The sequence below is a fragment of the Apus apus genome, chromosome 3, assembly GCF_020740795.1.
Source record: "Apus apus isolate bApuApu2 chromosome 3, bApuApu2.pri.cur, whole genome shotgun sequence".
Classification (NCBI taxonomy): Eukaryota; Metazoa; Chordata; class Aves; order Apodiformes; family Apodidae; genus Apus; species Apus apus.
Genome location: NC_067284.1, coordinates 69245659 through 69272178, shown reverse-complemented (window position 1 = coordinate 69272178; position 26520 = coordinate 69245659). Strand labels below are relative to the sequence as shown.

Sequence of the window (26520 nt, the reverse complement as noted above, 5' to 3'; positions counted from 1 at the left end):
TTCAGCACTGAACTGCAAGGAGCCAAAATGCAGACAAAAACCCAATAATGTCTAAAACAGAGTTCAAGTGAAGCTGGGTCCATGCCAGGCTGCAGAGATTATTCTTCATGTCAACCTCAGGTCTGTCTCTTGTGCATATGAACTAAAGAAAGGGGCAGGGAATAAAACAGCATTTGAGTTATTCTCACAGAGCAGGTACTTAATAATATCCATGTTTCCAGCATTTGAAGGTTATGCTTTTATTAAGCAAAAAACCCACTCCCACCAAATATCCCTCAGTTGCAGTAAAGGCTGTGAGCATGATTTTATTTCAGCCTGTGAACAAAGCCATATGGATTTCATCTGAGGGATTTGGGGGTTTTGATTCTTATAAAAGTCATGATGTCAAACAAAACTTCAGATCGGTCCCAAGACTTATGCAGTGTGACAGCTGACAATGGAAGCTACGCAATTACATTCTTCGGCCCAGCAACATCTTCAGGTTCAGCAAGGAATCGAGCACAAATGTGGATGGATTTCAGCTTTCCAAATCTGAACAGATTTCAGCTTTCCAAATCTGAAGGAAAGGCAGCGTCTGGTGCTCAAATTATGCCATCCCACAGCTGAGGTTGCATTTTGTCAAACACATTTCTCATGTCCATATGCCATTCTCAAACCTCTTAGAAGATTCAGTACTCTTGCAGTGATTGCAGAACCATGTCCCTTGCCACACCACCTTTCCTGCTTTTTACTACGCCTCCATTCTTCTCCTCAACCTTAACCTGCAATAAGCACTTTATAATGCCCTGAGTTTTTGTTTTTGCATGGTGCACAGCTCAGAGTTCAGCAGTGTTAGAGGGGATGTTACTTGGAGGGCTTGGGTTCTTCATCAGTCAGCAACTCTAGTGTTTTCCAGTTACTTCCTTGACGTTAATCCAGAAGGAATAGAGACCTACTCCAAAAATAAATGTCACATTCTTCAAAAAACACATCTGGATAGTCTACGAGAAATGTCTCTTAAACTGTGGCTACAACTGGTGGGAGGGTAACCAGTAAAGCAAAATACAACATCAGAAGAATTTTTAAACACAGCGAAATAACTAGCTATTTTTTGAATCTTGTGAGAAATCACTTAGAAACACAGCAACACATTTAGTGTTCTTAATGCATTCAAAACAAAATTCAGGATATGAAACTAGATCTAGGCTTATTTGCTATGTGTTTTCCTATTCAGTCCAGCCAAAAAGACAAAAAAAGGCCTATTTACTTCTAATGCCAAAAAAATTACTAAAACATTTATAACAGCTGGTCATACTACTGAACAAACCACTCAATTAATCAGCTAACTACCGTATGTTTGAAAGAGACAACACAAGTTTCCATTCCTAATAAAGTGCAAAATATTGATTAGTTCCGGGACAACACATGAATAAAATTACTCGTGTTCATAATCAGGCTTTGCAGTTTCCAGACATTCTAGGTACTTTTCACACACCATTCATCAATATTCTTTCTTTCATTCTCTTTGCTTTTACCCTAGCTTTTTAAGAATGATGGCCAAAATAAACAGAATATTTCCTTATAGTTCCCTCTCTCACTTCCTGCTTATGAAAGAATTTTCATTCGTGGCCTCTTGCACTTCTTGGAATCGAATTTCTTCCAGAAATCTGCAGCACTGTTTTCCCCAGCAGCTAGAATGCAGCATTTTAATTATGAATATTATTACAATCTCCCTTTCACTCCCCCCATCCCAAATTCCTCCTTCTCTGCCCTAATGGCTGGCCCCTCCCAAACCAGCTGTTAGAGGAAAACCTACAGATTTACTGCTTGCTTCCTTGGTATAATGCCCTCTCAACACTGCTTTATGAGTGCTGGTCTCTCAAATATATATACTAAAAAAGAAATAATAATTAAAAAAAAATAAAAGCTGCTGAAATTTGTGATACAGTTCTTGTGTGTGGCCTATTTTTACGTGCCCTTTGTAAGCTGTGAAAGGCTTTATCTATCCCCATAGGCTGTAGTGCCAGAGCCTGCAGCAGTGGCTTCCCCCAGCACAGCTAAGGAGCACAAGGGCTGGGTGATTCCAAATGCTCCCTGTGGGCTTGGCTGGCAGCATCCCACACCCCAGCCACCAGCAAAGGCTGCGCAGGTGACATGGTGCACGCAGGTCCTCGGCACACAGATTGTAGCTAATGCCTAGAGTAAACAGGTAACTCGTTAATTGATTTCCTGAACTGCTTATAGTAATTGAAAGAGATTTCACGGTCGAGTGTGAGTTTCCCAATCAGTGGAAAAATTTGAAGGACTAGGGAGGGGGAATTCCTTATGAGGACAGGGGAGCCCTGCTTCCAGAGGCACTGCAAACTAAGCTGCCAAAACCATCTGAGAACTGTCTTCAAATTGAACTTCTTGCCAAGGAAGGACTCAGATAACACTGTCTATATGAGAAAAAGTTCCAGGCAATATCCCATCACATTTTAAGTTGAAACCATATATTTTATTTTTTGATAGTGCTGACAACAGATGTACTTTGCCTAACAGAACTGCGCAGGATGGAAATGGAGAACACAGGCAAAACATTTACTCTGATTTCTAGTAAAGCATAGGAACAAATCTAACTCTTGTGATTATTTGATTGCCTGCACTTTCTTTCCATAGTGTGAGCATCTGTGTGAGATGATATGTATATTTATGTACATATACATATAAAAAGAAACACATTTTTTTATACACGTCTTTGGAGCAAACTATTCCAAAACAAATCTGAGAATGACAGTAACACAGTACTCACTCTCTGCTGCACTCCACAAAAGGCTTGTAACAGTTGAATACAGACATTTTTTTCATCTGGCACTTTGCGATTAAACCACATACATTCAGTTCCTTAGGCAGACTCTACAGACCTGAAATTAACAAGTTGAATGCATTCAGTCATGCAGAGGTTTTGGGGGACTTTTTTTCCTATTCATCATATTCTTTGCAAGAACGTCACAGTCCTCATAACTTAAAAGCTTGAGGTTAGATAGAGGAAGGGTGATAAAAATATTGCATACCTCGCACAGGAAAGTCATATGTAACTTGATATGAAAAAAAAATAATGAATAAATAAAGTGATTTCTAATAGTTCAGAGATTAACGTAGGCATTTGCTTCTCAGAATAAAGTCTTGATCAAAAGTCTTCAGTGTCCTTTACTTCAGCAGTTAGAATGTGCCAATTTATGAGCATTTTAACAAATTAATATTTCTAACACCTAGTATTATTTTTAGAGTATAATAGTTCTGTGTTAGAGTGACAGAGACAAAAGAAAGAAAAGTACATATGTTCAATACTGTTTGAACTGAGATATTTGAATTTGTCTAAATACTGTGGGGGAAAAAATAATAAATAAAGGACTTAAAATGTCCCTAAGCTTCAGGAGAATTCTGTGTTTCATCTTCAGTATGCTCACAAAGAAAATTCTTTTCTGTAAAGGTCGTAGAATGTGTATCTTGGGCCAGTAGCAGACGTTGGCTTAACAAATAAATTGAACTGAATGCACAGGAAGCAGGGAAGCAGAGATACTTTATAAATGCATAAATCATCCAGCCAAACAAGCATATCAAACAAGTTATGATCAATCACAAACCTTGGATAAGCGAATTCAGAGTAGCAAATACAAACTATGTTCAGTTCCCAGATCAAATATGTTTGCAAACCTCACAAACTTGTGAATTACAAATGTCAAAAGTATTATAAAGAAACTGTTCAAGAGACAAGAAAAAATACTCATTGAATAAACAATTTACAGCAATTATTATGACCAGCTTTAGCCCAAGGCATGCTTGAGGATGGTGATTGTCCTTTTAAGATAGATCAAGGTGGCTAGAAGATATTGTCAGATTTCTTGATACTGTTGAACAAATGAGCACAATTTTGAGTGCAAAATCCCTTCTTGGAGTTTAAAAAGAAAGAAAAAAAAGTCAGGTAAATACAACTTAGGAATAATTACTCCAAGCTTCATTTATGCTGCTCACTTGAAGGGCTTATATACCTGAAAGCTTGATCTTTTCCCATCTACACATAAGCTGTTTCTCCTTATGAGGGCTACCAGCTCTGTGTGCTCAGCCCACCATAGAACTACCACAACAGGTTCCTTCTGCCTTAAGGGCAGTGATGACAGGAAAGAACTTCAGCCTTTTGAAAACCTAGAAATGTTTTGTGAGCAACTGTTCTTCAAGGTTTTCATTTGAGTCACTTTCTTTCATGATGTAACAACTCAAGCCCAGACAGCTAAAACACTATCTAGCCTAGCCAAATAAATCCAGGTCACCTACGAAAATCCTGAAGCTATCTTGAACAAACACCATACATCTCTAAGAAAAAATGAAGAAAAAATAAGAATTATGAAGGTGGGATTAATATCTCTAATGGGGAAAAGGAAATAGGCCATACCTGACTGCTTCCTGATCAAACCCAACATTTGTGTCCTATCTCTACAACTGACTGACGGTTGAGTCTTAAAGAGAGGGCAACCCAATCCTGAAATTGTCTGCACTGCTCTCTGATGCTAGAAGAGGCATTGACTCTGAGAGTGACCTACATCACTCGCCTTTTGACTTACTGAAAACCATTTTCAGATTCAGAAAATTATTTTCATGTGAAACAAAGAAAAACCTATATTGGAGATTTTGTAGTTGTATGACGCAGAACACAAACCCCCCACTTGATTAGGTTTTATTTTCTCTTGTAGTAATTTCTCTTACAGCATTTTAGCATGGCTTATAAAATCGGTAGCTACTTCTTCCCCATATGTGGTTGCTTTGCTGAATTACAGACGATCTATTCTTTTAAGGTGGTGGTGCTAGATATTCTCATTATCTTCCATATTTGATCTGAACATAAATTCCCATTCCTTGTCTTTTCATTTTATTGCTTTCCTCAGCATTACAGTCAGCTATTGTACACTGCTTTCTTATCCTAGTGGTTGATCTTGCAAATGCTTTCTCATACAAGGAATTCTATTGACTTCAATGGGAGTCTTCTTATATGTAAGGGGTTTTTTTTAGTATTGGGCCCTAAGCTGTACATTTTTTGAAGCAGGAAATCCTCTTTATCTGCTTTGTAAAAAATGATAAATAATAGACCCAAAGGAGAAAACTCACAAGAATAGATGGCTTAACAAAACTTGCATCTGGCATACACATACAATTAGGTTTCTTTAGACTCCATATTTCTTTCCTTTTTTTTTCAAGGAATAGAGGAAGAATGAAGCTTCAGGGGTGGGAAAGTTTTAAATGACATACCATGAAAAATACTTCTGAAAGTAGATTTTTTTTTTCCCCTTTAGATTTCTTTCCCTCATCAGTAAGTGGCTGTTTTTTAGACATGTTTCTTTAACACTATGGCCATATTGAACCATTCCCTTTTTTTTTTTTAACGGTATAACATAAATAGTCTCAATAAAAACAGGCTTCACAAATTATTTCTTGACCTCCTGCAGCAGCCCCAGATGGCATGAGAGAGGTCTTCCAAGGACATCTCCCATGTCACCAGCATTGCCACCCTACACAAGCCAAAAGCCTGAGGTCTTTTTGCAACTGCCAACACTGAAAATGTACAAACACGTGGCTAATGATCTTAGCAGAGACTCTATTCTGGGGCCTTGTGTGTCAACTGTTTTCACATTTACCCTCTTCTTTGTAATAACAAGCATTATAAACTTAAAGGGGGGAGATTGCAGGGTGTTTTCTAACTGAGCTTCTATTTTTTTAATCTTTTTTTTTTTTTTGAGTAGCCAGATTAAGGCTCTTAGGCGGGACAGTAAGGCTCAGGTAATTTCATGTGTCTCTAAATTACACAGAGGTGTGTTAACATAGTGCAATTGAGGTCTCTTACAGTGTGCTACAGTGCTTCACCATGTGGGGGTACCTGTCATCCCAGTACAGCTCTGCCACGAGCCCCAGAAAAAGAGGGAAGGAATGAGGGACAGCCACACCAGCCCTCTCCTGGTGTTCTTGTGGTGTGTGCAGCATAGCCAAAGCAGGAACTGTTCTGTTGATGGGGTAATTTGTCCTGTTTTAGTCAATTAAGCTTATTTGCATGTCTGAGGTTAATTTTTTCCCTGTTATTCTAGCAGTAATTGCACACCAAGAGACACGCAGATACACTGAGTGAAAAATTGTATGTTTGTATATGCTCATCACTGAAGTCAATCACAATAAAATATATGACAAATTATGTGATTTCTTCTCAAAATTGAATCCTGTGATGTTTATACAGAACATTAGGATAGTTATGCCTTAACGCAACAAGCCTGCTTTCTATTTACATAGATGAGTGAAACATTGCCCTGGCATTACACAGAGTAAAGTGTGCAAATTCTAAACCCTTCCATAGTCCCTGGATATAAGAGACCATTCATATGTTTGTGTTTAACATGAACAAATTTATGATCTGATGTGGATTCCTCTGAGTACAGATGTATTCCAACTATTTGCTGAGTCCTAATTTTGAAGGAACAAATGTGAATGCTTTGGGGAAGAGGGAAGAGTTATTTTCTATTTATTTTAAGGATTTTGAGTGTAGTGTATGTTCTTTCTTCTTTTAATGGAGGTGGGCTGGGGGATGTCTGTGACAGTTTAAAGGGTACAGGTAGTGAGAAACAGTATATTAGCAGAAAGTCAACACTGGGAAAGTAAATCAAACACCTCCAGATCTATTTGTTCATTTTTGTATTTGCATATAATCCAGGTTTTATGAATATTGCAAATAGAAACATACACTGAAAAGTCTTTTGCCGTTGACACTGCCAACAGTTGCACAAAGTAATCCACATAAATCAGCAGTATTACCCTAGAAATTATTTTGGGGAAAAAAATGGCACATTTTGTGATTAGGGATTCTGCAGGAAGGCAGAGAGGGAGAAACAAAGAGCAGTCTCATCTCTTGCACATAGCCATACATCTTTTTGGTGAAGACTTTCCTCATTCCTTGAGGAATCCCCCTGTATCCTAACTCAGCTCTTGCTCTTAGATACATCTAGATACTGCACAAAGAGGATGTAAACCCAGTAGGAATTACGCCTCCCTGTGCTCACTGTCCCTTTTCCCCAGTTTGCTTCCCTTAGTGTTATAGGTACAGAGAGACAAGGGGCAGCCCAGCTTTCCCAGGGCCCACTTAAGTAAATTTTAAAGCCTCTCTGTGCTGATAGTGTGACTTAGAGGGCTCGCTGCAGATCCCAGAGCATATATTTCAGTATGCTGCTTGTGGTTCTGCTTAGAGATAACTACATTAGAGTAGGATATATTTTAGGCTTAGAATCAAAGTTTACATTTGAGGCCAAATCAAGGGAAAAGTCTGATGTTTCAGTAATCATGAGAAATGGCCTAATCATACCGATATGCTCTTGGTTTCCACAGTGCCAGTAATCTCACAGATCAATCTGATTTTCCTGAAACTTTTGCCATCTTTAAAAATGGGAAATGGAGAAAGGCAGCTATTTGTGTAGTTTTAAATCTGCTCTGGAACAAGACTCATTGCAGCAGCATTGAAAAAAATATCTGAATCCAAATGCTTTAAATCTGATGGTGACTGTATTCCTGCATTTTATTTTATCTTGTTTCTCACGCATACAAATACATACTTTTCAATAATCAGTCATCTGTATCAAACATGCATGTCCCAGTGTCATTTCCTTTGATGTAATTGGCTAAATTCCCATTGATTTCAGTTGGAGGAGGGTCAGAACTCATGTGTTACCAAAACATGCAAACCCATATTCTGGCTGGCAGTTATTTAAAGCACTATGGAGCTTTTAACAATTCAAAGCATATAACCTGTCTTTCATATGACTTAATTTGTCTGCGTGTCAGAAAGAAAATTTACTTCATATCGCGTGTCTTCCTGAAATACCCTTAAACGTTCTGGCTGCTGATGAACAGTTGTGTCCTTTCCCTGAGGTATCTTCAATGTGCAATCCAGCACCTTCTTTCGAAAGACTCCCCTTGAAAGCAAATACCTCGAGTCAACTAACTGAACCTAATTGAATTTTTCCTGCCCCTGATTATTGTCCTTACTGAAAAGAGAAGATGCACTGGTTTCAGGGAGCCAAATGATGAGCAGTAATCATGGATTTCATGATCTTCTAAAGAAAGGTGAAATGTTGCTTTCAACCAAGTCAAGGTGGAGGGTTTTTTGCAGGTGGAGTGACAGAGGGCTAAGATCACCTGATGAAGCAGTAAGTACCCTTTCTATGAGGCCTTTGAAACAGAGAAAGGCCACTTTGCAAGAGGAACCCAGTGCTATTACTCAGGGACAGCACTATAGCAGCAGGTATATGAATCAGATCCATTTTAGCCAAACTGAAATATAGGAGCCAAACTGGAACACAGGAGGTTCCACGTAAACATCAGAAAAAACTTCTTTACTGTGAGAGTGTCAGAGCACTGGAACAGGCTGCCCAGAGAGGTTGTGGAGTCTCCTTCACTGAAGACATTCAAAACCCGCCTGGACACGTTCCTGTGTGATGTGCTCTGGGTGATCCTGCTCCGGCAGGGGGGTTGGACTAGATGATCTTTCCAGGTGCCTTCCAACCCCTAAGATTCTGTGAAACACCTAGTACAGCAAACAGAACTAAAAATGTGCATTTCTTTCCTTGCCAAAAGTAGAAACCAGCTGCAAACCACTGACTCTCTTCCTCAATTAAAAATTAAACTACTGGACATTGTTTTAACAGTGACCAAGAGGAAGGACCACTAAGACACTGGTGTGGCAGTGAAAGATGGCTGAGACTCTAGTAACTGCCCTGTAGGGAATTTAAAATCAACTAACAGTTAAAAGTAAGGTGAATGCATGCTAGAAATGTCCAGAAAAGCAGCTACCTGGAGGCAACAGTGAGTTTAGCTAGGGTTTTTTTGGGCTGTGTGCCTAATTCCCACAGAAAGTAAAGAGAGACAGTAGGCAGAGTATAGGTGTGCATTTGTTTTTTACCAAAAAAAGTGTTTGATCCCAGTTTAAAAGCCAAACTCACATCATCTGGAAGACAGTGCTCTTATTTTTAGAGGTGACATACTTTATGTTTTCTGGCAGCAGATCCAAGGTAAGAATTTTTCAAGCTCCTTTGTGTTTCAGCTTTTTAACTCAAATTCACTTCACTACTCTCAGAACACAGCATTTATATGTACTGCAAAATCTCAAATTACCTACAGCTTTGATACATATGTTACCAGATAAATCACTGCAAAGACAGATACATAATTTGTGTATTACTTTTCCCTAAGGAAAAAAGTCCATGCAATCACACACTTTATCTCCTTCTAACTTTTGAAATCTTTCCCAAATGTCAACCACATTGGACAAAGGATGACAGGTCAGAGATAACTAAGTTCATAGAAACACAGTGATAATCAGTAGCGAGGTCAGTGCAATAGCCCAAAAAGGGGGGCAAGCTGAGTTTTGCAATGAAGCCCTCTGTACAGCAGTAGACATCTGGCCAAAAAGCATGCATGAACTAACCAGAGAGTTGAGGTACAAGTAGCTCCTAATAGTAATGACATGTGTCTTCTTTACTAAGTGTCAAGAGTTTTTATGGTGCATGACATTTAATGGACAGAATAAAATAAATCTGAAGGCAACTGTGCCTCACTTGGCCTGCTGCTTACAAAGCAACTTGCTCAGGAAGTGTTATCTGGAGCTTATTCATGCACGGGATATTTGCCTTTAATTATGCATCTTCCTTTGTCACAGTTCTGTCTGTGCCATATCACATGCCACAGAAAGCAACCTGACACATGCAAGAGGAATAGTGTGCAACCAAATTTGCATCCAGCTTCATAAATGACAGACTGTTTCTTTGGACAGTAAGTCATTTTATGCCTGGTTTGAAGAACAACAAAACTCTAAGGTATCATGTTCTCTGCAAAATACCTTGTCTGTAGTAGCATTTTAAAAAACCTTAATTCAGAAAATAAGTAAAATAGATTCTAATATTTCATGATCCTTCAGCTTTAGGTCAAAGGTCAAGAGTATGAACCTGTAGTGCGTTTGACCCTAATTAATTAGCAAAGGTAGAGAGCACTTACATACCAGCATAAATTGTATACCCACTTAAAGAAGACCAATAGTAAACCCTCATGGAGCCACCTTATCCTTGATTTCCTATGGAAAGACAGGTCAATGCCCTGTTTCAGTTAATGCAACAAAATGATAGTTCTAGACCTAGTCCTGAAACTTACTGCAGCAACGTTTATTAACCAGGTATATTTTTCTAAATGTTACTGAAACATTAAATAAAAGAGATATCTTTTAATTTGTGACTTTTTGTAAAATGTAAGAAGGTGGATTTAAGAACCTGTCTATATTTTACTGCACTACAAATTACACATCAGTGACAAATAGTGCAGAGGGATTATTATGGGTCCTCAAGGTTCCCTGAAGAACTGAAAAAAGTGGGGGGAAAAAAAAAAAGTGTATTTGCCCACAGAACAAGATTATATAAGCTTTTCAGTAAGAATGTGGAAAAGAAAAGCAGCATATCTAAGTACAGGCATAACATTAAGGAAGCAAGGCATTCTGTTGGGAAATGTGTGGAGTTTCATCTTCATCTGGAGCATAAGGCAACATTAAAATTCCCCTCTTCAAGCTTCTAGCATGTTCTCTTCCTAGAAAAATAAGTTTGCCAAAGTATGATACACGCAAATAGTAATTAATAAACCTAATTACGATAATAAGTGCTTAACTGAGTTTCCACAACACGTATTTGTATAGATTACAGAGTTTCCCCCAGGGAATGTTCAGACTTATGAATCTTTCCTCAAGTTACCCTTGAAAAGTTCTTAGTAACAGAAATCTTTAGTTGGAATTCAGCTTACAGCTCTTGACCTTCAAGGCACTGGACATCTGTCCAGTCTACGTTATGGTCACAGAGTGAGTTCTGTAAGCAGAAGACATTTTCTGGTCATTTCAGATGGATTCTGGTATTTTCACTGTTAGGGAGTCAGTTAAAATAAATGTCTTGTACATTCACAGAAAGAAATGCAAATCAGTTTCCACAGTGAAATACAGAACAGAGTGAGAAAGTGCAAATAGCATTAGCCCTGTGTGCTTTCCTGAAATGGGACTTCAGTTTTTAACACAAAGAAAGTAAACTCATTTTCAAATTCTCTAAAGAATAATCCAATATTCATTTGGAGTTAATGTTATTATCTTCAGTAATTCCACTACCCTTGGACCTGCCTTTTTTCCTTGTTGTGATTATAAAACCATGTCTGCCTTACTTTCAGTTTCTTGAGGAGTGAAAGGAAGCTGATCTGTGATGCATAAATAGTGTAATATACTTGTAGCCTGCATTTGGTTGCTCATGAGTGTTCTATAGTTGTGTAGGTTATATAATATAATAAGTGAAAGGAGAACAGTGTAACCTGTTTTGAAAGAGAGGACTTGTAGTTTTGTTGGACAAAACCAACTTTCACATATCTTGTAGGAGGAAATACACTACATCTGCTTGATCCAGTGCATTATGCAAATACACAAGTCTTTGAAGATGTCAGGCAGTGCACCCGGTTTTTCCTAACCTTATTTTATGAGGATACAGCATCCTTGGTCTCTGAAACCACTTCTACAAGACACAGTGTATTAAACTTTTTAAAAGATTATTTGTGGGAAAATGGTTTCTTTGTCATTCAAGATGTGTTTTTAGGCCTATAATTTCCTTCAAGTGAGCACAATTCTGCTAACAGCAGTATATTATTTTGACAGTAAGTCAGTTGGCATAAGACTTCATTGTGTATGCCTTTTGTTTATATAATCCTTCCTAACAGTAACAAGGTGTTTACTGTTCAGCAAACACATTTTATTTTAACTGCCAACAGTAAAACTGTCTGATAAAGTTTGATTTAGCTAAAGAAAGCAAGTTCTCATTTAGCCCAAATAAATCCATGGTGCTATAGACAGCTGTTTGGAGTACATAATCCCCCAAGCTCTTATAGCAAGGCAACTCTTGCTGTTGAACGAGCGAGGGAGAGCAGGCTCAGCTGTTCAGGATGTGCTCCATTACAACTGTAATCTATAGCATCAGACTGCCATATTGTGAAAGCATTACTCACATTCAGCAGCACTGAAGCAAATACTCCTCTGACAGATGCTCTGCAGACTGACAGCTGACACCCTAAGCTGAGCTCTATAGATTTTTCACTAAAGACATCCCGCAGCCCGGATCAATGTGGCCTGGCTGTCTGCTGCTCCTCGCTCTCCTGCGAAGAGATCAACATCTAATACCATCTCTGTGAGAGTCTCAGGGAGTTAACTGTCTCCAAGTGGGAAAAGTTCAGATTTCAGGGAAACAATGAACACAGACACTTCTCAAAATAAGAGCCTTTTGCTGCTGGAGAGAAAGACAAATTCGTAAGCCTAAAGGCATTTTTTTTGTCTTCTGTTTCATGGCTGACTTTATCCTGGAGAAATTTGCCGAAGAAATGTGATTTTTAAGGCTGATATAAAAACTTCTGTAGAGCAGCAGGAGAGAAACAGCTGATCTGTCACGCCGAGTCCAAAAAAGTTGTTTGCAGCAAATGCAAAGCAAAAAAGACTCCAATATTTGCTTCCTGCCAAAATCAGAATATGCAGCAAGAGTATGTACACAGGCAGAGGTCAGGATATGCAAAATAAGCTAATGCTGCAGTTGCTTTTTCAAGAAAAAGCTGTAGAATTAATCGTTTTACTGTAACAACTATAGCAATCTTCTAACCTTAACCTCAAGGCACTGGTAAAGTAGTTTACCTCTTTTTTTACCCCTTTTTTCTTTTATAGAACTACTTTATTAACACTGCTTCTGTTCCCATTCAAGTCATCAGAAGAACTCCTGTAACTCTCCAAGAACACAAGCTGGCCCATAAAGCTGGTGTGGTTTGGAAAATGCTCTCAGGAATGATAGTTCGAAACTGAAAATCGGTCACTTACCTACAGTGAACAAGCACAGAAAAGAACACAAGCCGATTTTGAAGTGTGTCAAGGGAAGTTTAATTTCTACACTGGGTTGTTTGTTGTGCTTTGGTTTTTTTTTTCCTCTCTGTTAGTTTTTGTGCCACCTTCAAACAGCCTAGGTGCCAAGATTATGATCTTATATTAGATGTGGGAGTTCCTGGAAGGGAAACTAACTCTGCTTCTGATTTTCATCCTGCCACAGTGTACATCCCATGGAAAAGCAAACAGATGTGTATACCTCCTTGCAGAATTATTACCAGAGTAGAGTTAATTGCAAAGAACTGAAATTCTTCCCTCAGACTGAGCAGCTTCATGTTTTCAAAGCACATCTTGTGGCTGCTTTTTGACTTTCAGTGTATTGATTCACTCCTTGTTTGGTTGGACTTTGTCTTTAAACTCACATTGCATTAGTGTCTGTTAATGTACATGTTGAAGGTGAATGATTATGTGATTGCGTAATAACTGAATGAAGACTACTCATTAAAGACGCAGAGAATGGAATAACTGGCAATGGTGTTGCAAGAGAGGGAGTCAAATAGACAAGTGTGTTTACAATCTGATTGGAAACTAACTAATGCCACTGAAATTATTTAGGATCATTTGTTAATTTTTTTCCCTCTGGTTTCCACAAACTGCTAAAAGTTTCCAAAACACTAAGAGTATTCTAACTCTTGAGCACACTGTGTTGCACAGGAGACAAAATACTCTCTGTCTTTGCATAGTCACACCAGAAATTCCAGGTATCTCCACAATACCAGCCTTGATCACAACACAAATGACATTAAAAAACACCCGCCCTCCGCAGTATTTGCTAAAAAACGTAAAAAGGTTTTGTTCTCTTACAGCGGCTTTGCTGATGTAATTGAATTTGTACTCAACATCTCAATGCAGAGTGTTACACACCTGCTTGGAGACTTGTACCAGAACTGGACCATCAATGCCTTCAGTGCATGTCAGCTTTACTGATGCCACGTCTGAACACACGGTACATTTAATTTATAAATGAGGAAGACCTTGCACAGGAACACACTGCTGGTACGTAAGTGGATGCCATTATTTAGTCAATACAACCATACATTAAACACTGCACACTTGGAGAAGAAAGGATTTCAAGGCAATGACAAAATCATTGCACCCATTAAAAAAATCAATAAACATTAACACAATTGCTCAGTGGATTAGAGAGCTTTATCAGAAAGGCATGCTCTTGCTTCGAAGAAACCAATATAGCTCTAGTGAGGCAAAAGCATTAAATTGCACTGCTTTGTACAAAAAGCTATCAATATCATATCAGTGCAGATAGTTGAAAGCAAAAATGAACGCAATCCCAAAGAAAAAATGGACAGAGAACAAACCTGGCCTTCAAGGGGGCAGGAGATGCAGATGGCTCATAATCAGATTGCCCAAGCCATATATTTCATTACAAAATCATCCCAACAGTTCAGAGCAGGTTCATCATTTTATCTGATCCTTTTATAGTCAGAATAAGAAGGGTTTATTGGGTCAGTCACTGTTACTGGAGAGCAAGTGCATATTTAATAGATAGCATCACCTTGAGTGATCATTCTCCTGCTGACACTGATGCTGGCACACACAAACAAAAAATTCTGGCTGCGAATGGTTTAAAGGCTGCAATTAGTCTGGTAACACAGCCTGTTCCAAATAGAGAAGATCAAACTCTCTGAAGTAAACCTAGTGAGTCTCTAAAATGATTTATGCCTTGAGAAACACTATGCCCATGACTCTGTCTAGATAAGGGCCCATGTAGGCTGCCTTCTGGGCAGCAACACATATGAGAAAAAGGCCAGGGTAAATTTTTTTTCTAGTTTCACAGTGACCTCATAAAAAAAGTAGCTTCCAGGTGAGAATTTCAAGGTGTGTCCCAGTGACAAAACCATTTTACAAGGGGTGAAATGAGGATGTTAAATAGCTAACTGCTGAGACCCAGCTTTGTCCAGCCCTTGACCTTAACACAATTGCAGTGGGTGTTCATGTTGAGTGTGGAAAGAAGGCTCTCTGCTCTTATCTGCCAGGGCTCCACCAGCATGCAAGCATCTCAGGGCTTACTGCTAAGGCCTGCTACTGGCCTGCAGCTCCCAGGGCCCCCTGCTGAAGGAGAGGAGCAGCCTGTGTATGGCACATCGACCATCAGGGGTTGCTGCATGGTCCTGGAGTGCTCCACTTTGCCTCTAAAAGCAAGCAGAGAGTGGCACAGAGGAGCAAGGAACTTGCCCTCTGTGCTGATAGTCAGCATTTTCCTTCCAAGAAGCACTGAAGAGGCAGAGACAGAAATTGGCAACAGATTGGCAGCTCATATTCTTCCCTGGTCCTTTCTCAGCCCCTCCAGCAGAGCAGAGAATTTGATATAGTTTACCCCCAACATAGTGTCCCTTTTTGCCTCACATTGTAGCAGGAAGCCAGCAAGAGTAGAAATGGTGAGGGAAGAAATGACTAGCAGCAGTGAGACTGTGACCCAGTATCAGCACACTAGTTATGAAATAAAGCACTTTAGGATGCAACTGGGGAGCACATATATGCACCAACAAACCGAAACACAAATGAACTTCTCAGCAACGTTGTTTCTGAGCCTTGCAGTCACTAAGAGTCACAAATAAGCCAGTAAAAGTCATCACCTTCCTCCAGGACACAAGGACTTAGATATTAATGGGCCTATTGCTCTAAGAATCTCAAATGCTTAGGTCAGACTGACCTCGGCTGGACGTGACAGCCTGCACCACAGGCTTTGTATGTTCCTGTCTTTATGCAGATCTTGCAGGAAACATTCACACATGCATGAAATATTCTGAAGACTTCGACTGATGTAGTGTAGGAGGGTGATTTTTATTCTGCTGTTTGGAAAAACACCATCATTAGTATTTGAGAATAATAAAATGTGTCTCTGAACACCTCATTTGAGGATATTTTTCTCATAGACTTTGGTAATTACAAAAAAAAAGAGGGACTCCCCTCATGCTTAAAAATTTGTTAGAACCTTTTCAGTCTCCTTTATCACCATTTACCTCTACCATTATAGTACAGCAAATCTTGTTAAAAGCTGCTAAGAACTAACTTAAACTAAATACAGTCTAAAGAGATTGTGGAAAAAACTCCAACAATCAGGAAAGATAACATACATGACTATAAAATAATTTAACTCCTTTAGAGAGGAATCTGGGTGTATCTGCTTTATGTGTGCACTGAAAAGACTATATTCACTCTGGCAGTAGAAGCACATCAAACAAGAACCAGACACATCACAGAATTCTTTACTGTTCAGATTTTATATTAAATCTTGCAATGGGCTTTGTGTTATTGTTGTTGCAAAATCTCAATGAGTTTTCTGGTCCTTGTCTTCAAGATTGTGCACATGTGATAAACAGCAGGACATATTCAGGGAGCATGCAAATACAACTAAGTTTTGCAATACTTTCAGATCCAGTCTTCAACTTCCAGCTTCAGATAACATACTTTTAATACATATTCATTATCACTATTAGATGCAGCATCTATTGATTCTCTGAAAAAGGTTAGAAATGAAAGAGACTTGCCACACCAAACACAGAGACAAGGCTAAGATTATAGAAAATGCTTCACAGTCAAGTACCTTTAAACAATTTGACAACGTGGGGTGGTTTCCTCAGTTCCTTCAGGAAATTATTTCATTTCCCAGAGGAGCAAAGCAGAGGGAAAATTTCACCTGATACTTCATGTAGGTTTTCATTGTCCAAGTTACTGTTTCACCTGCATGCAATTGCCAGTCCCTAGCCCCTCTTTCACGCCCATTAGGACAACAGCAGAGAAAACTAGTAATATGACAGCCAAGCACGTTCTGCTTCTTCTGTTGCTAGTGCTTCAGCTGTGTAGCCTCTAGTGTGAACTTTACATGTACTCTCTCAGGGACCTGTAGTTGGTACAAGAAAATAAATGTTATTTCACATCAAAGCTACTGTACTTGTATTTTATATCTCTTGCATATACAGGCACATGTAGAGTCATAAACTCAATTAGACCAAAGAGGGCATATGCACATCCTTAGAGAGAGAAAGCTCAGTCCTGACAGTGTTACACATTTTGTCTACAACTGTGTATATGTTTATACAGGCATGTGCATGTGTATTCTGTCATCATATGGCATCACTGCATTCAGGACAGCTGAAGCTATAAGCTTATCCTTTCTGCATATTTATGTGACAGAAATGTGGAAGCTCTCCTCTGCTTAAAGAAAAGTTTCAAAATATTCTTATTTTCTCTCCCACCCAGATATAAATGTTTCTGCATTTCACGATCAGGACTTCAATATATACAATAGGATCATTTCTCCCTCTTTCTAGACTGGGATTTCTGAGCCTGTATTCGAAGCATGGTGTATGTATCTATTTCTTCTGTGTATGTGACCAAAAGAGATCTTTCCAGAGTTTGTTTGCATTCGTCTCAGAAGTCCTTTGTACCTGAGAACAGAAAGTCTTTGCAGTTTTCTAGGGCTTTTTTGTACCCCCTTTTCCAGAAGATGTTGATCCAACCCTGCTCTTTGCTTACACTTTGCACAGGAACAACAGCAAGAAGAGGAAGCTTCTGCTCTTGTGTATTTTTTGGTATAATACTAACATTTGCCTTGAAAATATAAATGCACATAAAACTTAAAAGGTACACAAGCCTACTTGTAAGAGGATAAATTTCAGATGAAATCACCTCAAAAGCCAAGAGAAGTCTTGCCATTGCTCTCCCTAGGACCACCTCTCCATCAGTTGTACCTGATGCAAAGTGTCCACCTTCACATTGTCACAGACAGAGCTCAGTATGCTTTTTTTTTTTTTTTTTTTTTTTTTTCTGGTAAACAAGAACACCACTACAATGGAACTAGGCCGAGTTCTCCGCAATGGAAGAATGAGGTCAACTGTGCAAACTTCAGGGTACAGTTTTGAGTCTGTAATGGTAAGAAACGTGGCTGAATGTTTTCTTGATCTCATGTTTCAAATGTGTTTATTTGATTTTATTTTGCTAGCAAATTTATGCAAGTATGATTGATATGTAATAAACCCCACATTTTTTTAATTACCTTGCCATAAAACCTGAATAACTCCCCCTACTTTGATCTCCAACACATTCTGGAGAATACTGCAGCAGGCATGCCTAAATCAGTTAAGCCATGCACAGAGCTGTTCCTGGAGGGAAGCTTTCCCACATCAGAAGATTGTGTAATAAAACTTAACACAGCTCATTAATTTTCTCTCTTAACCAATGCATCTGACAAGAAGTGACTTTGAAAACCTAAAGGAATGACACAACTCTTATGCTTTGCGTGAAACATCTGTTTCCAGCTCCTTTGCTATTAAATTGACATCTTTTTATTTGAAAAGTTCCTTTTATTTCCCAACTTCCTGCAATTGGTAATGTATATATCCCAAAGAGCTTAAATTCACAGCTTTTAAAACTTGATTAGCTAAATGCTGGGTTACTTCTGTCCCTGAGGAAAAAGGCCCCTCTTGCACAGACAGATTAAGTGGTACAACTATGCTTTATAATCAATTATTAAGAACTTGTTTATTCAAGCAATGTCAGACCTCATAAAGCATCAAAACAGACTTCATATCCCCATATAATGTAAACACCAGTGTGATTGCATATGAAAAATATTAGCATTCTTGGATCTGGAAAATCGATAGAACGCAAGTACGTCGTGCTCACTCTCTCGTCCGTGAAGGCCACAGACAATATCATGTTTCCAACTAGGAAAACCTACAAAGCTAGTCACAAAAGCGCAAGTCTTGTGCAAGGAGTAAAGGTGATTTTCAGCAGAAGCAAACACCTTAATTACCATGATTTTTCCTTTCAACTCAAGTCATTTACCCCCGTATTCCTATTATATTGCTCCCTTCAATTTGCAGAACCTGGTATATTGAGGAAAGGACAAAAAAGCCCTGGCAAGCTCTTTCCTGACCATCTTGTGTGACATGCAGATAGCAAGAATGGCTAAATTCTGGAAGCTGATTCAATTCTACTCTGAAGAACGAGAAGAATGTAGTTAATTGCATGTTGACTTTGTATAGAAGTATTGTTTTGGTAAACCAGCTAAACCTGACAAACTATTGCCATTTTAAAACCTTTGAATTTATTCATACATCCCTGCACCTTCAAAAAAATGTTAATCTTCAGTGTAGCTTAGCATTAAGGGAAACATATCCAAGCATGGGAGCTAATCTCACAAGCAGAATCACAAAATTAATAAGGCTTCATTTAAAAAAAATGTATTTGTGTAATTTTCATTTCCACATAGTTAGCAAGGAGCATGGAGAATTTAAGAAAGTAAAGATTCTCAGTGAGTGTTTATTAACATAGCTTTGTAAAACAGGATGTTTCAATTTGGTTTGTTGAAAGTTGGTCAAATGTACTCTAATTTTTTTTTTTCCCATGAAGGAAGGCTTAGCAGCAGGAAACCAATAAAATAGGACTCTTGATCTTTAATTTTAGTCAATTTGGGAAAAACTACATCCATTTTTCATATTATGGTGTCCTTCTAGTATCTTAATTGCTTTGAGAAGGTGCATTTTTTTTTCTAAATAATCCAAGTATTATCAGGAAAGACGCAGTCCTGGAAGTTATTGTACCTTCAGACATTATTTTAAAGATTAATTGGGCAGCACCCTGAAATCACGCCTGCCTCAGCGGATGTAAGTGTATAGAGACCACGCAGGAGCCTTTGCTAGATGGGAATCTAAAACAGAAGGAACTGGAGAACAACCTGATTATCAGGAGAGAGTTTTTCCTCCTCTTTGCCTTTCCTAGGCTGTGTCATCAGCTTTGCATGATGTACAAATCTAAGCCCAAAGCTCAGCTCCTGCCTGTGTGTCTGAGCACTGTTCACTCTCTAGGTCTGGTTACCAGGAGAAGGACGTGAAGTTTTGCCAGATGTATTCTAAACCCCATCAGTCCCAAGTGTGGGCCATTTTCTTACACACGCCATACAGATGAACTGTGCTCAAAGGAGTGGGTTAGCACATCTTCTAAACTACCTTTAACCTTTGGGTTAAGTGGTGCACACTATCAAATAAAGCACGAAGCGTTGTACCACACTGGCAATTAATGCTTTTGTTCTACAGTTCCAGTTAAATAAAATGCTCAACAGAAAGAGAAAAAGAAGGGGAGGAAAAATATATCCCTTCTAACATTACCAAGCTATGCATTAAGTAGGAAAATAAGGCATGATGTGTCCAAGAAGAACACAGTTTGCATGATTTATAGGATCAAGGGAACTGAACAAACAAAGTGAGCCAGAGACTTTTTTTACACACGTTGGAGGAATGTGCTCCTTAACCAATGCAGTTTGTTTTATTTTCTTGTTGGGGAGCAAAAAAGATGGCTGAAAGGTACATTATAATATGAAACAACCCTAATATTTGCACTTTGGTTACCAGCTTGGCCCATCACTGGCACATTTTAAAGCACAGTTTTAGCAAATCTGCTGGAATGTACTTGCATCTGGCAGGGAGTGGACGATCTGCTCTATCCCAGCCGCCTTTGCAGTGGGTCTCTCACCAGAGCTCACAGTAACTTCATTTCCATTTATTCTCACATGACAGAGAGAGCCAACCTTGCTAATCCTACACGCTTCATACCAAAATGTCAACAAGGTGGGATGGGGATGACTCACCAGAAGACCTGTTGAAGATGAGGGCTGGGCTGCCCTGCCAGAGAACCCCAGTGTGAACAGGTCCTATCAGCATTAGCAGCTGTAGCTACTTGCTGTCTTGCACAGAGGGGCTTCAGTTTCCCCAGAAGTGTCCATGCTAGCCAAACACATGACAGAGACCCACTTCAGGAGTCCAATCTTCACTGTTTAAACACTTCAAGCATGTTATGGATCGGCCATCCTTGCCCCACGAAATAAGTGATTAACATCACTGTATTATCAGTGCAGAAAGAAATAACTTACCCATGTTCGCACAGCAAGACTATGGCCAAACTGGTAATAAGATCCAGATTTGCTGCCTCCCACTCTGCTGCACCACAGAAATGTGACATATTTCCACAAGCTGTGCCTTAGAAAACAGGGGGAAAGAAAGGGAAAAGCCATAAAGGAAAAAAATCACTGAGCCGTGTATGGCAATACAAATATCTCTGCTGAGGCAGTGGTTTAGTGTTTGCAAGTATTAAGGAAAATAAAGGAACTGTCCAAACTTTCCAGGAACAATTTCCCTTTAGGGGGTCTGAGGGATGAAGTTCATAAGGCAAAGAATGAAAGCTTTCATTTGGGTTATTTTTCCTACTGTATAAAAAAAAGAGGATAGAAATTGCAATTCACAGAACTAGTGGAGAGGAGAGGGAAGCACAGACAAGCAGAATCATGTTTAATAAAAAAGTTTATAGTCATTCCTAGCAGGATTCTATCCAGCTGGCACATCATGTTCCTATCACAAGCTGCACTCTGAATTACAGGGTGTGATATTGCTCCAGCAATATCACCTGCAGACCTATTTAACCTCACTGTAGGGACAGCATTCTTTTCCTACATTTAGGCTACCAAAAATCATCATGCCATGATTAAACATAATTTCCCATATCCAACTACTGCTTGATACTCCATCTTAAACTGGGCCCAACCTGGTCATTCATAACAAAGGAAAGCAGAATTATCAAAGTAAATACTGGCTGACATCAGTGATGCTTAGGGTAGTAAAGAAGAGACAAGAACACTGGTGAAACTGGCATTACAGAGAAAGCCAGCCTAAAATTTGTGCACCACTGTTTTCGGGTTTGGGTATTTGGTTTTGGTTTGGTTTTTTTTTTTCATATTAATATACCAAAAGTAACTGTCTGAGCTGGGTGCAAGCTTTGTGTAAGCGGCTAAGGGAAAAAAAGTTCTGCCTCAGTCTCTTTCATACCTCATCTTCACATTTCTCTCACCACTAACCATTTTCTTTCTCCCTTATTTCATCATTTTTCTCCTCCACTAGAGCAGAAATTCAAAACATAAAATCCAGTGTTCCTTTTAGTGCTTTTTTAAACCCTTACAGTAGAAAACTTTCAGCATTATTCATAAAGCCTTACTTACTGAGCCTTTGGAATTCCTTTATATCCAAGATATAAAAAACCCAACATAGTCTAAGATTCTGACACAAAGAAACTATAGATGATAAAATGCATATTTTAAAATGACATGAAAAACCACGTTACGATACAGAATGAGTTCAATTGAAAGCTCAGGAATTATGATACAAGACAAGCATATGCAAATTATGAGTCACTCTTCAATGGATGTCAGGAAACATAATTAGTTCCAGCACAAAGTTGTCCAACAGGTCTGAGCTTACTGGAGAAATAACTTTATTACAAGGCATCATGCATGACTTAGGCAAGTAACTGCATTTACAAATGAAGCGAGACCAGCTTTGAGATCCACACAAATGGAAAGGTTTGAAAAATTGCCAATAATATGTACAGACAATGCCAAGTTATTCTTGAATCTATATATCTGCCAAATCAGTTGCATATACTGCATGTCAGCCTGGTGATGCAGGAAGAGAGGCAGTAAAGCTGTGCCTAAGATGTGGGTGCCATTGGAATTTTGCAGCTGTGCTTGTGCTGTAATTGGAACCAGCACTGGCCCGAACCAGCTAGCCCTGGAAATGAAAAGGGAAATGATCTCTGAGGTCATTTGTGCCATCCTCCTACAGTTCAGAGTTGTTTTCCTAAGAGGGTCTTTGAACCTTCTGGTGTGATGCAGTGCTTCCCAACATGTGGTGCTGCCCCTTTTGTGGGAGCAGAGGCACCTCTCTGTAGCCTGCACAAGGGCTTCCAACACCAGCTTTGAAAGACACCATAGAGGTGCAAGGTCCCTTAGGCTCAGGGTCTGAGGATGCACAGCAGTGAAATATCAAATTCCAGTTTATGATCAGGAGAAAAAACTGTGTTCTACTGTGTCATTAATTGCTTATTTCCTACATGTTTAAGCAAATGCAAAGTTAGCTTCCCTTGATATCATGGGACTGTTACAACTGTGAGTTCTTATCTAGACTCACATTACAAGTACCATATGACCAACAACTATTAATAAACATCTTAAGCTGCTCTAAACAAGCAGCTCTTGATTCTTTTATGGGACTAAATTATATAAATTAACAGAAAGATGCAAGAAGCAATACTCATTAAATGTTTTTAATGTGTTTGCTTTGCACTAAAGCACAACAGCTTGTAAAACTGTTTTTACAATTTCTGTGGTAACAGAAGCCAGGAAGCATTTTAGTGCAGTTAATTCTCCTAGATTGGTTAGAAAAGCACCATCATTTGAACTTTTCCAGTGAGCCTTTCTGTTAAGGAAAGTAGTAGTAGATCTATGCCCTTATTGAACATGAATGGTGTAAAGAAAAAGGATGTTTGATATTGGTGTATCTATTAAAATATCCACAGACAGCTAAATGTTGTTTTCCATCTGGTGTTCTCATTTGCACCTATGAAAAGTGAACACACAAAAAATGCTACCATTCTGATTAGGTGTTTTTTTCACAGCCTTAAAATGCAGAAATATAGGGCTCTAGCAGGCAGCAAGGAGCTAAGCTAACTCTACATACATTGGAAGTATCATTTCTTCTTGAAAGTGTTGTCACACTGCAGTTCATTTTCACACTGTCTGAAATACTTGGCAAATCACATAGCCAACTCTGCACTTGTTTTCCCCATTTTATAAACTAGGAATAATATTTTCCAGCTTCAAATGACGCAAAATGATATTTTCAGGAAGAAATTCTGTAATTTGTTTTAGCTTTCAAATCTCTAAAAACAAACTCTACAACTTATTAGAGGCATTTGCATAATTAACCCCTTCTGGCAAGAAGTCTGTGCATTTGCTTACAAGCACAGAACATTCCCACCTGGATAACATTTAAGTTTGGCTTAGTTTAGGTGGGGCATCACTTTACAAAAAAATTGGAAAAAAAAAAATTATTGAAGATTCACCTTAGTAACAACAAATTAATAGACGAGCCATTGTAAATTCACTCTTCCTTTTCTGCTGGTGTTTATACCCATAATTCCAGTTGTAGGTATAGCTGAGTGTGAAGGCCTAGGAAAGATAAAGATGGGTAGGACTTGAGGAAGTAATGAAGCCAGCAAAAGGAAAACAACCTGAATAAGGAAGTGATCAGGACTGACAGCCACAGAGGACAAGTATTATAAAAGTTATCTTGAACTAGAACTGAAGTTCAGTGTCCTGAAATCTAACAGGATCAGAAGACTTTGCTTCCACTGTCTTGTTCAGCAATGTCACTAGACCTCTTTGCCATATACAGTCCGCTCATGAAGCAATATACTGTGCCCACAGAGACCTTCAGTTCAGGTTGGGTTAAAACCCTCAAGACATTCCACACCAGCTCCTGTTTCCTCAATCATGTAAGGTCCATGGCTGAAAAGCTCCCTTACTCCAAGCAGACCAAAAATCTTTCTCCATGAAGAACAAATGTGAAGACTTTTCTACAGAACCTCAGTTTTAATGAAGATGTACAATAGTAGGAGCTACTGTGAATGCTAAAAAAACCAACAAAAACAAAAACAAAAAGATCTTTCAAACATGATCAGAGCTGACACCAACAGGACAATGCCTTACGTTTAGTAGGTTGTGACAGAGCTACTAGGATGATGGACATGTCCCTTGTGGGACATCTTATACCATTTTTGGAAGCAGAAACCCTGGTCCATTTGGGAAGAGGTTGAACATGCTCCTTCTTTCAACTGTATTTTGCCAAGCCAAGTCTGTAGTTCTGGCTCTTGCACCCAAACATTCCATATTGGGACACAGGAATGTCCCATCCCACCTAAGAGCTTTCCATAGCTGTGTTCTGAGGTGTCCCCCATGCAGACTCCCATTTGCCATCCTCATGTTCTCTCTCATTTTACTGTCACTAAGCAGCGACTTTTTGCTCATGGTTTTCAGGGTTTACCTGCCTCTATATGAGAGTGTGCTAGGAAGCATGAAATATTTCATACTCAGGATGATGTTAACAATTGCAGACATTGCTTTACTTCATCATTTTAACAGAAAACAGTGACAGCAGTAAATATGGTGTGACAGCTGTAATGATGAGAATTACCATCCTGAAAGAGACCTCTGTAAGGTTTACAAAGCTTGCAGTTTTTTAAAGGAAAATTATTTTATACTCTGGGGCATCTTAGGATCACAGAGTAAATTACGAGCACTAAAAGCGAATGAGACAAGTTTTGCTGCACCTCTGAGCTTGAGCTCTCTAGCCAACTTTCACTTAAAAGGTATGTTCAGAAACTAGGAACAGTTCAGAAAAAGGTTAGAGGAATGGTTCTGTGGCTGGAAAACCTTTCTTTTCCTGAATGACTATAGAGATTCAATCTTATCCAAGATAATTTGAATGCTCCACTTGTTCATAGTTTATATGCCCATCCACACCAAAAATATTTCCAATCTTATAAATCATCAGGTCTACTTTAAGCTTGTAGACAGGGATACAAAAAAGTTCAATGACTAGAGCAGACAAAATCAGACTAAAAATAATGTGCCTTTTTACTAGGGATGTAAATTAACACCAACATAGTCTACTTGAGAACATAATATATTCCCTGTCACTTGAAGACTTAATAGCAAAACCAAATGTTTTTCTGAAAAAAATCTTTGGTTGAATTCAGGTCTATAAGCTTGATGTGAGAATGGCCGGCAGAAATGGCTAAGAGGTCATTCTTGAAATCCAGGAATCTAACCGAAGAGCTCCAGTCCTGTGAGACTATTTTCACACCTTAAATAGTATTCATCTTTTCATGCAAGCATTGCCAAATTTAATCTGTCTGGATATAAAAGAAAACAAAGATGATGGATCTCTGCAAGCATCCAAGGGCAATGGCAAGTGCCTTGGCCTTATTCACCGTAGAATTATAACATAAATGAAGGCAACACAGTTCTGATCTATTAGTGACCAGAAGCTCACTGAGTAACATTCACTAGTCATAAAGGTGACACTTGGCATAAGGTTTCTACCAAAACTGCCTGCTGAGTGCAGAGGATCTGTGCAGGACACTTGAGAGTGTGGTGCAGCTCAGGGTGACTCAGATTGCTGAGCTCAGATCACCTGTCTGGCATCAGCACCTACTCTCCTGGCCCAAGGAGGCTTGTATCACAGAAGCCTATCAGGGCTGCATTGATAACAGCTATTCATTGTGGTCTGTGGAGCAAAACTGGCTCATTTTGAAGTAGCTGCTCTAGGTAGGATAAGTACTGAAGTCCAACACACCCAGCAGTGTTTTAGCAGGGAGTCTCTCTCAAAAAACACAGTCATTGGTCCCTTAATACAGATCTGTACCTCAAGAAAAACCTGTGGAGCACATCTACTGTGTACAGCTTATATTAGTTTCAGTGTATTTTGAGATTTTAAAAGGAAGCACTGACTCTGGGTTGACCTTTTGCAACAACACAATACAAAATTTCACTATAACTTGCTTCTTGCCAAAAATCAGTAGAAGAGTTCCTTGTTACACAAGGTGAAAGAAAAAAAAAAAAAAAGGTACATTCCACTTTCTAACTGCAAACTCCTGTCCTTGCAAGCCCACAAATCTGTCAGTGACTTCACATC

The 26520-nt window shown here is 39.0% G+C and overlaps 1 long non-coding RNA gene across 1 annotated transcript; it reads right to left on the bottom strand.

The window, feature by feature from the left end:
* Positions 1–223: 223 nt before the first annotated feature.
* Positions 224–13264, bottom strand: LOC127383291 (uncharacterized). Its single transcript, XR_007889152.1, has 3 exons — positions 12914–13264; positions 2771–2882; positions 224–931 (listed from the first exon to the last, which is right to left on the bottom strand). It is a non-coding gene; the product is annotated as an uncharacterized LOC127383291 (long non-coding RNA).
* Between the last annotated feature and the right edge of the window lie 13256 nt (positions 13265–26520).